Genomic DNA, 12,213 nt, shown 5'->3' on the forward strand with positions numbered 1-12,213 from the left:
GCCTGTCTGCCTATCCATGTAACTTTATATGCTCCTTTAAGAGCTAATTAATTTCCACTACTTTAACTCCTGACTTGTGCCCTCCATACATTGAAGTGGGGATCACAATACTGCTGTGTAGTGACCTTTTTGTTCTTTTGCCACAGTAAAGCTAAAATACTTGTTTTGTTTTTCACGTGACACAACTGGGATATCCTCATTTTTCACCTGACACAACTGGGACACCCTCACAATGTTGTATATGCATGGATTAGATGTGTCTTTATGATGTATGAATTAATCCTCTTGGTAACTATAGTTGGTCCGTATTAATGACACAAAACTGGAACATTTCCACATTCTGAATACTATGTAGTTGTTGCACAGATCTCAGTGACTATTGTTATGAGGTATGAATCTGTCTTTTTGGCTACTTCTCATCCTGATCCTCCAGTCTGATTTCACTTGGGTGTCAACAGAGCTGAAAGGTGTCTGGCAACAATGTCAAACTGAAACGAACGTGCTACAGAAAGAGTAAGGAACATGCAGACCTATTTTTGGAGAACTACCACTAGGACGGAGAAACACCTTCTATCACTGTACTTAACAGACACTAAAACGATGGGGAAACGCGGAACGTTTTTAATACTGGACAGATAATGGAAAGATGGAGAAAAATAGTATTTCCTGTTACTGAACAGATACTGATATGATGGAGAAATACAGTACGTTTAACAGATACTAGAAAAATGGCAATTGCTGCTAACCCCTTCAATACGAGAGGCGCCCATGAAAATAACATCGTCTGACAGTAGCGTAAATTAAAACCGTACCGAACGAGTTAACTTTCTTGATCTGGATATTGTGCATGTAGTAATGGTATGAAATATTCAGATAAGGAAATGATGACAATGAAGGTGCTGATAATGATAATAGTAATGATGGTGCAGCTGCTGATGATAGTGAGAAAAACTGTACGACAATAATGATGATGATGTGACAGAAGCCATCCATAGTTAAACTAATGGATCACGAAAACACAGGTTAAGCGACCATTGTCTACGTTAGAAGTTCTGCAAGGGCCGTATTTTAAGTAGAACAGAAGGCTTTGTAACACCTCATCCTATATTATTTCTTTGGCATATTGCATCTTAACATTTTTTGTATGTTATGTCTTATTAACGTCAGCATACTTTGCATCAATAACCCACAGATACATAATACACGAAATATGCAGAATAAACTGCTAAGGAAGAGGTGTTACAGTTCATTCTGAACGCAATCCTCTATTCAAAAGAAACAATTAGAATGTCGAGGGATAAAAGTGAACAAGTGTTTCTCCCTTGCCCCTATTCGCCCAGCATTACAACTGGGGATCTGGATTTAATATCAGCCGATCCGAGTCGTGTTCTTACCAATGAGTGCAGTGACGGTCTGTCTTAACGTTTCTTTTGTGCTCGACACATTAAAGCCTGCAAGTCACTGACGATTATATTCTCAGGAAGGACTCAACTAGCCATCCTTTAATAAATCTCTCTCTCTCTCTCTCTCTCTCTCTCTCTCTCTCTGTGCATATATATATATATATATATCTGTGTGTGTGTGTATCTATCCATCAAACTATCTATCTATCCATATATATATATATATATATATATATATATATATATATATATATATATATATATATATATATATGTGTGTGTGTGTGTGTGTGTGTGTGTGTGTGTGTGTAAGAAAACAGTCTGGAGATAGGAATAATAAAAAAAAATATCATAATCACGGGAAAACCAGTTCTAGAGAGAAACCAGTCTCCTGGATTTTTTTGTTTTTTTTATCGCTAAAGTCCTTTCAAACCAGTCTTGTAACGTCCTACTTTATTTATTCTTGCCATCTACATACGATTTCATTCAGTCTAAGAGAGCTTCATAGCAGTGATAAGTTAATAAAGGTTGCAACTTACCTTTCCAGTTCAGTAAGTCTCTCCTAAGCCGCAAAACAACATCTGAAGGCAGCAAGAAAGAAGGGAAACTTACATCATTGTAATGGGTGTGTATGTTTTCACTCAACTTTGGTTGTGGATTGTTCTGTAGGTGCATGAGTTAAGACCAGAATATAAACAAACATTCTCTCTCACAGATTTAGCTAAGAAAATTTGGTCCTTGTGTGGGAGGAATACAAACTTACTCTGAACTCATGACAAAAGGATGGGAGGTATTTTGCGGTTCATTCATTTTAACCTGGCGGAGATTTCGTTCTTTGCAGCTTATTTTGCATGGTTCGGTGTTGGAACAGGACACAGACAAAGCCCCGCGTCCTTTCTGTAGCACTGCTTTGTGACTAGCATCATATTTTAGTGTAAATAAAGCACTACAGATGGAAAGATGGCAATTTTATACCTTACTGATGTGGACAGCATATAGGTGCATGGAAAATTTCGTTGTATCTAATCCTTTGTTATACATTTTGCTTAATGCAACTAAATATTCTTTTGTATGCTATTACTGTTGTTTTGGTTAATTTATAATTTGCATCAGTAACATTCAAGATGATATTAATGTGTGATGTGCAGAGTAAACAGATACGGAAGAGGTGCTACGAACTCACTGTAGCCAATCTGAAGCCAAGACTGATCAAGGAGAAATAAGTGTAACCTGATGTTAACTCTCTCAGCACAATGAAACAGATTATAATTCATTTCTGTAACCACTAAACGACTCTTTTCAACTCAGAACTTGATAGAACAATTATAGCTTTTGCTTACCCCTTAAGTACGTTTATTTTTTAAATTATGCCTATTTCCAAACTGTTTTATACACACGAGGGGGAAAGCTTTCTATAAAGACATTAATTCCTTATATATATATATATATATATATATATATATATATATATATATATATATATATATATATATATATATATATAATTAAGCCAGTTTAAAAATTACTCTTATTATACATTTCTGAGGAGTGGTTTTAAAATGGAGAAGTTAGATATAACCTTCTTTGGCTCTTCTACTATTGTGCTGGCCTCTAAGTTTAAATACAGTTGTCTGATACCATTAAGAGGAAATCATAAAACATCCTCGGGCTGAAGAGAGAACCTGTATTTTTTTCACAGGAAAAATCATCAGAGAAATTACCAATATGCCGGGAATCGAACCCGGGACTCTCAGGTGAGAGCCAGGCAGCATACCACTACACCACGACCAGGTAAAAGTTAACTCACGTTGTCACTTGCCCGAGTGCCAGGGGGTTAACTCATCCTCTTGATGCCCACAGTGGGGGCGGAGGGACGTTGGTTACAAGATTGTGACAACGTGAGTTAACTTTTACCTGGTCGTGGTGTAGTGGTATGCTGCCTGGCTCTCACCTGAGAGTCCCGGGTTCGATTCCCGGCATATTGGTAATTTCTCTGATGATCCTCGGGCTGACTGAGTTGACAGAGTAAGAGAAGTAGGGTAAGTTATGAAGCTGTAAGGTATGAAATTACTATGAAGTACGTCAGGCATAAAGGACGTTGTGAATGAGTATGAACAACGGAGCTGAAGCCAAGAAGATGAGGAGGAGTATAATAGCAGGTTTGTTTTAACCTGACAGAACTGGGACACTCTCTTATCTTGGTCGTAGATGCATAGAATTTGATGAGCTATAGTTATAAGGTAGGAATGAGTCTCCTTGGTTACTGTAGTTGATTTTTGTTTCTTTGGTGATATTGAGCACTCCAACAGTTAAATACTTACTTGTGGTTACACAAAATTTTTTGAGTATTGGGTAGGAATGAGTCACCCTGGCTGCTAATGAAATGAGGCTTGAATCAAGCCTTCATTAATACCTTCATGGTAGAGGCCAATCCTAAGTTGGGTAAAATCGTATGGTGATAGGAAGAATATACTAAGACTTCAGAGCTGTGAAGGGGTTAATTACTTCACTGCTACTACCAAACAAGTTCAATGAGCTTAGGAGGGATTTTTTGAGCTGCAGAGGTTAGATGTGGTCTTCATTACTTACATCAGTACGAGAGACCTTCTTACATATGACTGTATCTAGAGCACCACCACAAAAATGACGACAACATCGACAAAATGTCTACACGCTGAAAAGGATAAAGTGAAACAAGTTCCCAGAAATATGTGATGTGAAAGATCAATTTTACCCTAAAAACATTGTGATCACACACACACACGCACACACACATGCACACGCGCACGCACAAACGCACGCACTCGCGCATGCACACACGAGACTGCGGTGGGAGAGATCGAACATATTATGATTAGCACTTTGCTCTGCTCTGGACACCTACGTTTATCTATCTAAATGAGTTAAGCTCGTTATTAGGCTAAATTAAGTGATGATTCAACACAGCAGAGCAATAATAGCAAAAAATAGTAGCCTAAAGACAGCAAACACCAAAGTCAGTGTCTCAAAGAATTAACTGAGGTATCTTAGCATCAGACAAAACATACCAAGGCGGGTGGACGTGGCAGGGAGATGCCAAATTGTAAGTAAAAATTATCTTTCTGTAAGATGGACTACTTTGGAAAAGTGGCTCTAGAAGGTGGTAAGAAAACGGATAAAAGTAGAAAACAGGATGATTTCTACCCACAACTGGCTAAAATGGAAACATATAATAAATTAGCAGAGAAAGCAAATACACAGGAGAAAACTTACCAAATGGAAAATGAGGCAGTCAAAAAGTAAGTGCACATGTGGAGGGAAAAATGAAGAAGTAGTAAAGGAATTAACGAGAAAAGACACAATAGATGAGCAGTCAGTTAAGTCAGGTTCACTGAGACAGAAGACTAGGGAAATGAGGAGTACAGCAGTCAACTATGAGAGATTTCTAAAGTGGTTCAGAAATAATACAAAGACAATTAATCAAGCAAGCAGTCTGGTTGACTAAAGCAGTGATACTGAAGCGAAGATAACTTAGGCAAATGAAATGATGAGAAATTGCAAAGATGAAGTACAAACTACGAATGCCGAAATGGTAAAAGTAAAGAAAAAGGAACAAATGTCGAAGAAAAATGCATAAGAAAGCAAGTGAAATAAATCATAAAACTGCTGAAATAAACAAATCTATAGTAATCACTGGTAAAGATGAAGAAGAAGAAGAAGAGACACTCTACAGGACAAAAGGAAATGGTAAATATAATTAACATATGATGAGAACTATCAAATGACATCTGTGAGAAAGATAAAGAGGCATACAAAAGACTAGGGAAATATGAGAGAAACAAGCTAAGGCCCCTGAAAGTCACATTCCAAAGTGTGAACATTGTAGAAGAAATATTAAAACATGCTTAAAAAAAAAAAAAGAACTCAAGGAAACAGAGAAATTCAAAAACGTATGGATAAAAAGATGCCTAACTCTGGGGGAATGGAGATTACTAAAAGAAAAGAGGGAAGAAGGAAGAAAAAATGAAGGAAGATCAGAGGAAGAGAGAAGTTAATTTCTTTACAAAAAGGTAGGGTTGCAAATATCATAATGGCACTTGAACAACAGGATTATAAAAAAAAAAGGAAGGTAGTAGACTCAAACTATATCAAATATATAAACAACTTGAGTAAGATGATGAATTCAAATGTAGATGGAATTGTACTTCAAAATTATTACCGGTATTAATGACTATAACAAAGACGAGAAACCTCATATTATTTGCCTATCTGAAACAAAAGTAACCTCAAGGATATACAGTGACACTTTGTTGGGTCTGGTTAGTACCTGGATGGGTGACCGCCTGGGAACACCAGATGCTGTTGGCATCCCTACGTGTCAAGTGGGGTTGGTGGAGGATTGGTGCCCCTCCCTGTAAAACAATTAACTCTAAGCCCTTGGCCACCCCGTTTGGGATACATGGCGTCTGGCAATGAATGAATGAATGAAACTTTAATCTTTGAGGAATACAGTTTATGGAGAAGAGACATATTTTTGAAAAAGGAGCAGTTCAGATATTACTAAAAAAAAAAAAAAAAAAAACTCCAAGTCAAAGAATAGAACTAGATATAACCTTAGAAGTAGGATTAACTTCAACAGAGATCAACACATCTGAAGGGAAAATAATAGTGGCAGACTCATGCATGCCACCCAAAACAAACACTTGGGACTGAGGTGAATATGAACTCTTGGCAGAAAGAACAATACATGGTTTAAGAGCCCTGGTACCTAGAATGGATGAGAAATCTGAAAGAATTATACTAACTGGAGATTTCAACACAGATATAAATTGGAATACTCTAGGTGCAAGAAGCTATGAAAGCTGTTGGGATGAAAAGCTCCTCGATCTTATGCAGGAGTTTTTTCCTAACACAATGTTTAAAGAAAAACACCATAAAAAGAGGGCTAGAAGAACCATCATTACTAAATCTTATATTTACTAGGCAAGAAAATTATAATGATAACATAAAGTATCACTATCCTTTCGGCAAAAGTGACCATGTAGTATTTTGCAACTTCGGGACTGCAAATGATATAGTCAGTGAAAAGGAAAGTTACAAAAAGAGCTTAAACTATATAAATGGCAACTATCATTTCCTAAAGAAATACTTTATGGAAATTGATTGGGAAAAGGAGTTTAGAGGACAGTGTATAAATGTCATGTGTAGAAAATTCGGTGAATTTTATGAAACAGGAGTCCAAAATTATATCCCTCAACACAAAGAAACAGAAAAAAAACATAAAGAAATTGTTAAATACAGAATGTAAAGAAGCAAAAGCGAAAAGATATTTGCTGAGGAAGATACAGAAGACACAATAGCGAGAGGGCATATAACATTTATAAACAGGCAAGAAAAAATTATACAAAGAGGAGGAGAGAAGCTCAAAGACAGTTTGAGGTAGACATTATAAATAAAAGTACTAAACAACCGAAGCTGTTTTACATCTACATCCGAAGCAAAACCAGATAAAATACAGTCCATTATGGATGAGGGGAAAACCTATGTCCAAGAATAATATATTTGTGAAATAACAAAAAATTCCAATCAGTTTATACAGAAGAAAGTATATTTGAAGATGATAAGGACCAAGCATACCCAAACATATTAACAGATAAATGAATATCAGAGCAAGAGGTCCAGGAAGAGTTGAGCAAATTAGATAATGGAAAAGCAAATGGTTCTGATGAGATTTCGGAGTGGGTATTCCATGAATGTGCAAAAGAGTTAAGCAGACCAATATATTTAATATTCAATGAATCCAAAAGCCAAAGAAAAATACCTGAGATCTGGAGGAATGCAAACATTGTTCTCCTGTTCAAGTATGGAAATAGACAGCATCTACCTAACTACCGGCCAGTATCTCTGACCAGTGTTATGAGTGAGATATTAGAAAAGCTGATAAGAAAAACTGGGTAAACTAACTGGAAAAATACAATAAGATAAAGGAAAGACAGTTCGGTTTTAGAAAGGGAAAATCATGTGTTACTAATCTACGAAGGTACTATGACTGAACTGCAGAAATACTACAAGAAAAGAGAAGGATGAGTAGACAGTATCTATTTGGATTTCAAGAAGGCATTTGACAGAGTACCACAACAAAGACTTCTTTCGAAATTGTATCATCAAGGAGGAATCCATGATAATCTGTACTAATGGATGCATGATTTTCTTACAAAGAGGGAAATGAGAACAGTACTAAGGGGAAATTATTCATCATGGAGAGAGGTGACTAGTTAGGGTTCAGTGCTGGCATCAGTTATGTTTTTAGCATATATAAATGGAAATAGAAGTTATCTAAATATGTTTACTGATAATGCAAAAATGTAAAGGAAAATTACAAACACAGACTCTTGCATAGAACTTCAAGAAGAATGAAATAAGCTTCATAACTGGAGCAATAGATGGTAGATGGAATTCTGTGTGGACAAATGTTATGTAATCAAGTTTGTTAAAGTTGAAAAAGACCAGACTGGGAATATAAACTAGGAAGTTCAACCCCACACACATCATAGTAGAGGGATCTAGTAGTGAGAGTAAAAGACTATCTCCAGCTGACCACATCAGTAAGAAAATACGGAACGTGTATACACTGCTTGCAAATATGAAAGTAGCATTCACATACATATTTAAAGACACTGTGAGAAAGATAATCACATCATTCATTAGACCAACGCTGGAGTATGCATTAACAGTCTGCAATCCACATCCCTAGAATACATAGATAAGACTGAAAAGACACAAAGGGCCGCTATAAGATGGGCACTGTGCTTAAGGGATTTAAGGCATGATGAAAGACTAGAAAAATTAAACCTACCAACATTACAAGAGAGAGGGAAAAGAGGAGCATGATTATGCTTTATAAATGCATCAGAGAGAAAGAAAAAATGGATATAAATGAGTAAAGAACCTATGGGGAACCATCAGCAAGAGGACGCTGCAAAAAAATTGTAGAAAAAGAAAGCTGATAAAGGCGGAAGGAAATTCAGTTTCCCAAATAGGGCAATTGATCAGTGGAATGCACTACCAAAAGAAACAGTGTGCCAAAACTATTCATAAATTTTACTATATGTATTATATGAACGGTTTAATACATGGGGCAATAGAAGCTTGAATCATTCCTGTAAAGATACAATTAGGTAAGAACACGTGCACACACTAGCGCACGCATGCATAAACACAGGCACAAGCACACACACACACACACGCAAACACAAACACACGCACACGCACAAATTTACGCACACGCACACACTCATGCACACGCAAACGAACACGCACAAGCACACACATACAAATTTCACCCAGCCCCCTCCATCTCAGCGTGATATACCCGCACATAAACTCCCTCGGTCCTCGCCTCCTCGGTAAACTTGAGATGTGTTTGAGGTGCTACAGCTCCTCTTGGTTCCCTGGGTTGATTTCCTAGTGACAAAGGAGCCTTCGTTGCTTCTTCTTCTTAACGATTAATTTTATCTATTGCACCATGATACTCCATTTTATGTTTTTTATATGTTTTTAGTATCAACAGAGTTTCCTTTGCTAACATAGAATAAGTGTATTCGCTAATTAAGTCGCTGTTGTACAGGCGTTATGAATCTGCCCGTACAAAGACTAAAATACTTCGTCCAATTTAAGCAGCCCGTTTTGATCTTTTCATTGCTTTCATTTCTGTCATGATTTATCCCCTAACAACTGGAGTGTGACAGTCTCCTCAAACTTAAACTACGTCCTCTGGAGGCGGCAAACCTAATTAAAGGTGATCGCCATCGCTCTAAGAAGAATTAGTAACTCCTCTTCATTACTCTACGTTTCCCATAGGCTTATTAAAATCCATTAGAATTAAACAATCCCAACGCCGATATTGGCAAAGTAACGCCGATTTTCAGAGGCTGTATAATTTCCGCACCCAACAGCCATCATCCCCGTCTATTCCACACACTCTTCTGTAATCAGTCATCGTTTTTCAGTCACCTTCAAAAAAAGAAAGAAAAAATTTCCTCGGCCTACGTCGCTCCTAATCCAAAGCCTATCCACAAGATGCACTCGATCCTGCCAGCCCACAGCCATCCACCATCAGTGACCAATCCTCCCCACACGTTCCACACTTTTGACACCATCCTCCCCCACCTTCTCTCATCGAACTTGTAAGATGAATATTATACCCATCGTTAACACTGCCCTGAAACAGTACACCTAGTTGCGCCTATACACCATTAGGACACCTGGGTCTCACAGACCCACAAAATAGAAAAAAAAAAAAATACGTGTTTTATTTACTGAATCCTTGACCAATCTACAACCTTTTTGGTTCAATTTATTATGCAATAATGAATATACAATTAAAATTAACATTTAAAGCATTTTAGGCAAATTTTTGAAAAAAATCTTAACAGTTTCTGTTTACATGGACCCCATAAGAAAAGAATCGACACAATGATGCTCACATTGCCGTCAAAGCTAGTGGCATGAAGGGTCTTCGTGGTGTGGAGAGGGCAATTCACAGGGTGAAAAAATTTGCATCACACAACAGTAAATTTCAGCTCCCCTTATCCAGTACACCTGGGTCTCACAGACCCGACCACGACTTTAGTGTGTTATACACCAAAACAGAAGGAGACCTGGAAAACCACACAGCCACCTTTAGCATGGGCATCCAAACTTAGGAAGCTATTGGGAAGGACAGGGATCCCTGGCATATAGTAGTTGCTAAACCAGTAAGTGGCAAAAAGTGGCCGGGTCTCTCAGACCCAGGTGTACTGTTTAAGGGTTTCAGTGCCAGACTTCACAAGACGAGCCTGTCCCTCTCAGCCCCACTCTCCCCCACCATCAAAGTTTTAAGTCGCCACTGCTTCCTGCCCACATCGGCCATTTTTGCACCCACACTTTGAACTTACATCTTATCAGCCTACCTATCCTTCGTCCCTACTGCTTCCTGCATACACCAGTCATTTATTCCCCACACACACTGAACTTATATCTTAGCCTACCTACAACACAACTCATCACAGCATTTATTTCCCCCAGAATGCCTCGCCACCTACAATCCCTCCACCTATCTCGATCACTCCCCTTCACCCACCCCATCCATTTTTGGCTCTACTGTAAGTGGATAAACATAAGGGAAACGCTCTTGGCGGGTTGAATGTTGTTTCAGTTTTAGTATTAGTGCTCAGTTTCACTTTCAATGGTGGGTGTAGTAGTGTTTCAGTTTCGGTGCTGGGTGCAATCGTCTCTTAGTTTCAGTGGTGGTCTACAGTTTCAGTTTCGGTGACGTATGCAATTGTTTCTAAGTTTCAGTGTTGGATCGAGACGTGTTTGATTTTGAAAGTGGTGGGTGGAGGGGTGTTTTGCCTTCTGTAGTGAGTGACATCTCATTTTCAATGCTTAGGGTAGTTGTGTCCGTTTCAGTGGTGGGTTAAATGGTTCACGTTCAGTGGTGTTGGGTGGAGTGGTGCTTCAGTGGGAGGTGGAGTGGTCGTTCAACTTCAGTGGTGCGTGTAGTGCCGTTTTAGCTTCACCAATGGGTGTAATAGTGTTTCAGTTTCAGTGGTGGTGGTTACAGTGGTGCTACAGAGATGTGGATACGAGGAGCGTTAAGAAATATTTAACGCCTTCCATCTGGCGACGTATTTTTCACTTTACTCTTGTTACCACCGGACAAATTTATTCAACTTAAAAATGGTTCTCAAGTGGTGCAAGGGTTAATGAAGGCTACATCCTACTCTTTCGATTTGGAAAACTTCCCCTAATCTAAATAAAATTATCTGGTGGGAATAAGAATGAAGCAAAAATACATCATTGGATAACGACACCCACAGTATCTATTATACAGAGTGCGCGAAGGTGTAAGGAAACTCCTACTTTTAAGGTCTTTTTCTGGAACACCTGTATCTTGCTACACGCAGGCACGGATTTGGGAGGGGGGGGGTGGCGTACGCCCCCCTATATTTGGCAGGCTAATTATTGCATACACTTTAAAACGATGTTATATACCAAACTATATGCAATAAAACATTTTACTGCATATTATTGCACTTACATTTGCCTGCATTGTTGTACCTCTATGACTGAAGCAAGGAAAGTAAATTTTTTTTTTTAACTAAATGGATGAACTGACGATTCTCGTTAGAATTACGCCAACCATCCACTTTTTCAAAATGCTGGATTCGGCCCTGAAATGTGACCAGCCTCCATCCTTCAACATAGTGGAGTCAAACGGTACAGAAACGTCAGAAGAGTTCCACCATTATCACATGTTTAGGAAACTATTATCAACAACTTGGCGCATGTCCCCAACATTGGCCATTCGTGCACGCAGTTTTTATTATAAGGGTTGGTATTTCTCACAACCTGCTGACGTGGAAGGATGACAGTAAGGGAAAACAGAGTTCATCTAAGGATGCGTTTTCTCTTGATCATTTTAGTCCGAATGAACGAAATGTGCAGAATGTGCAGGAACAAATGGCTATTCGCGGTGTATTCTGTGTGTATGTCTGTCTTTGTAATATTCCCAGTTATTTCCTTAGCTGAACCATGGATATCATAGTGGCGGCCGGTGCATTGTTCATGTTTTTAATGTCTAGCCAAAAAGAAAAAGAAGAAACCCAGCAAAGTGTCGTGAAGGAAACTAGTCGCTACACGAAATATGTTCCCCTTGAGTGACATAGATCGAATTCACGTGGTGAATTTTACACGAATGACAGGGGGATTCTGAACAATTAATTAACATTGCTGAACCATCATGTGCATTTGATCATTATGGCATTTCACCTTTACAAGTCCGATGATA

This window comes from Coenobita brevimanus, chromosome 68, assembly GCF_032717465.1.
Source record: "Coenobita brevimanus isolate Jiangsu-jjx chromosome 68, ASM3271746v2, whole genome shotgun sequence".
Classification (NCBI taxonomy): domain Eukaryota; kingdom Metazoa; phylum Arthropoda; class Malacostraca; order Decapoda; family Coenobitidae; genus Coenobita; species Coenobita brevimanus.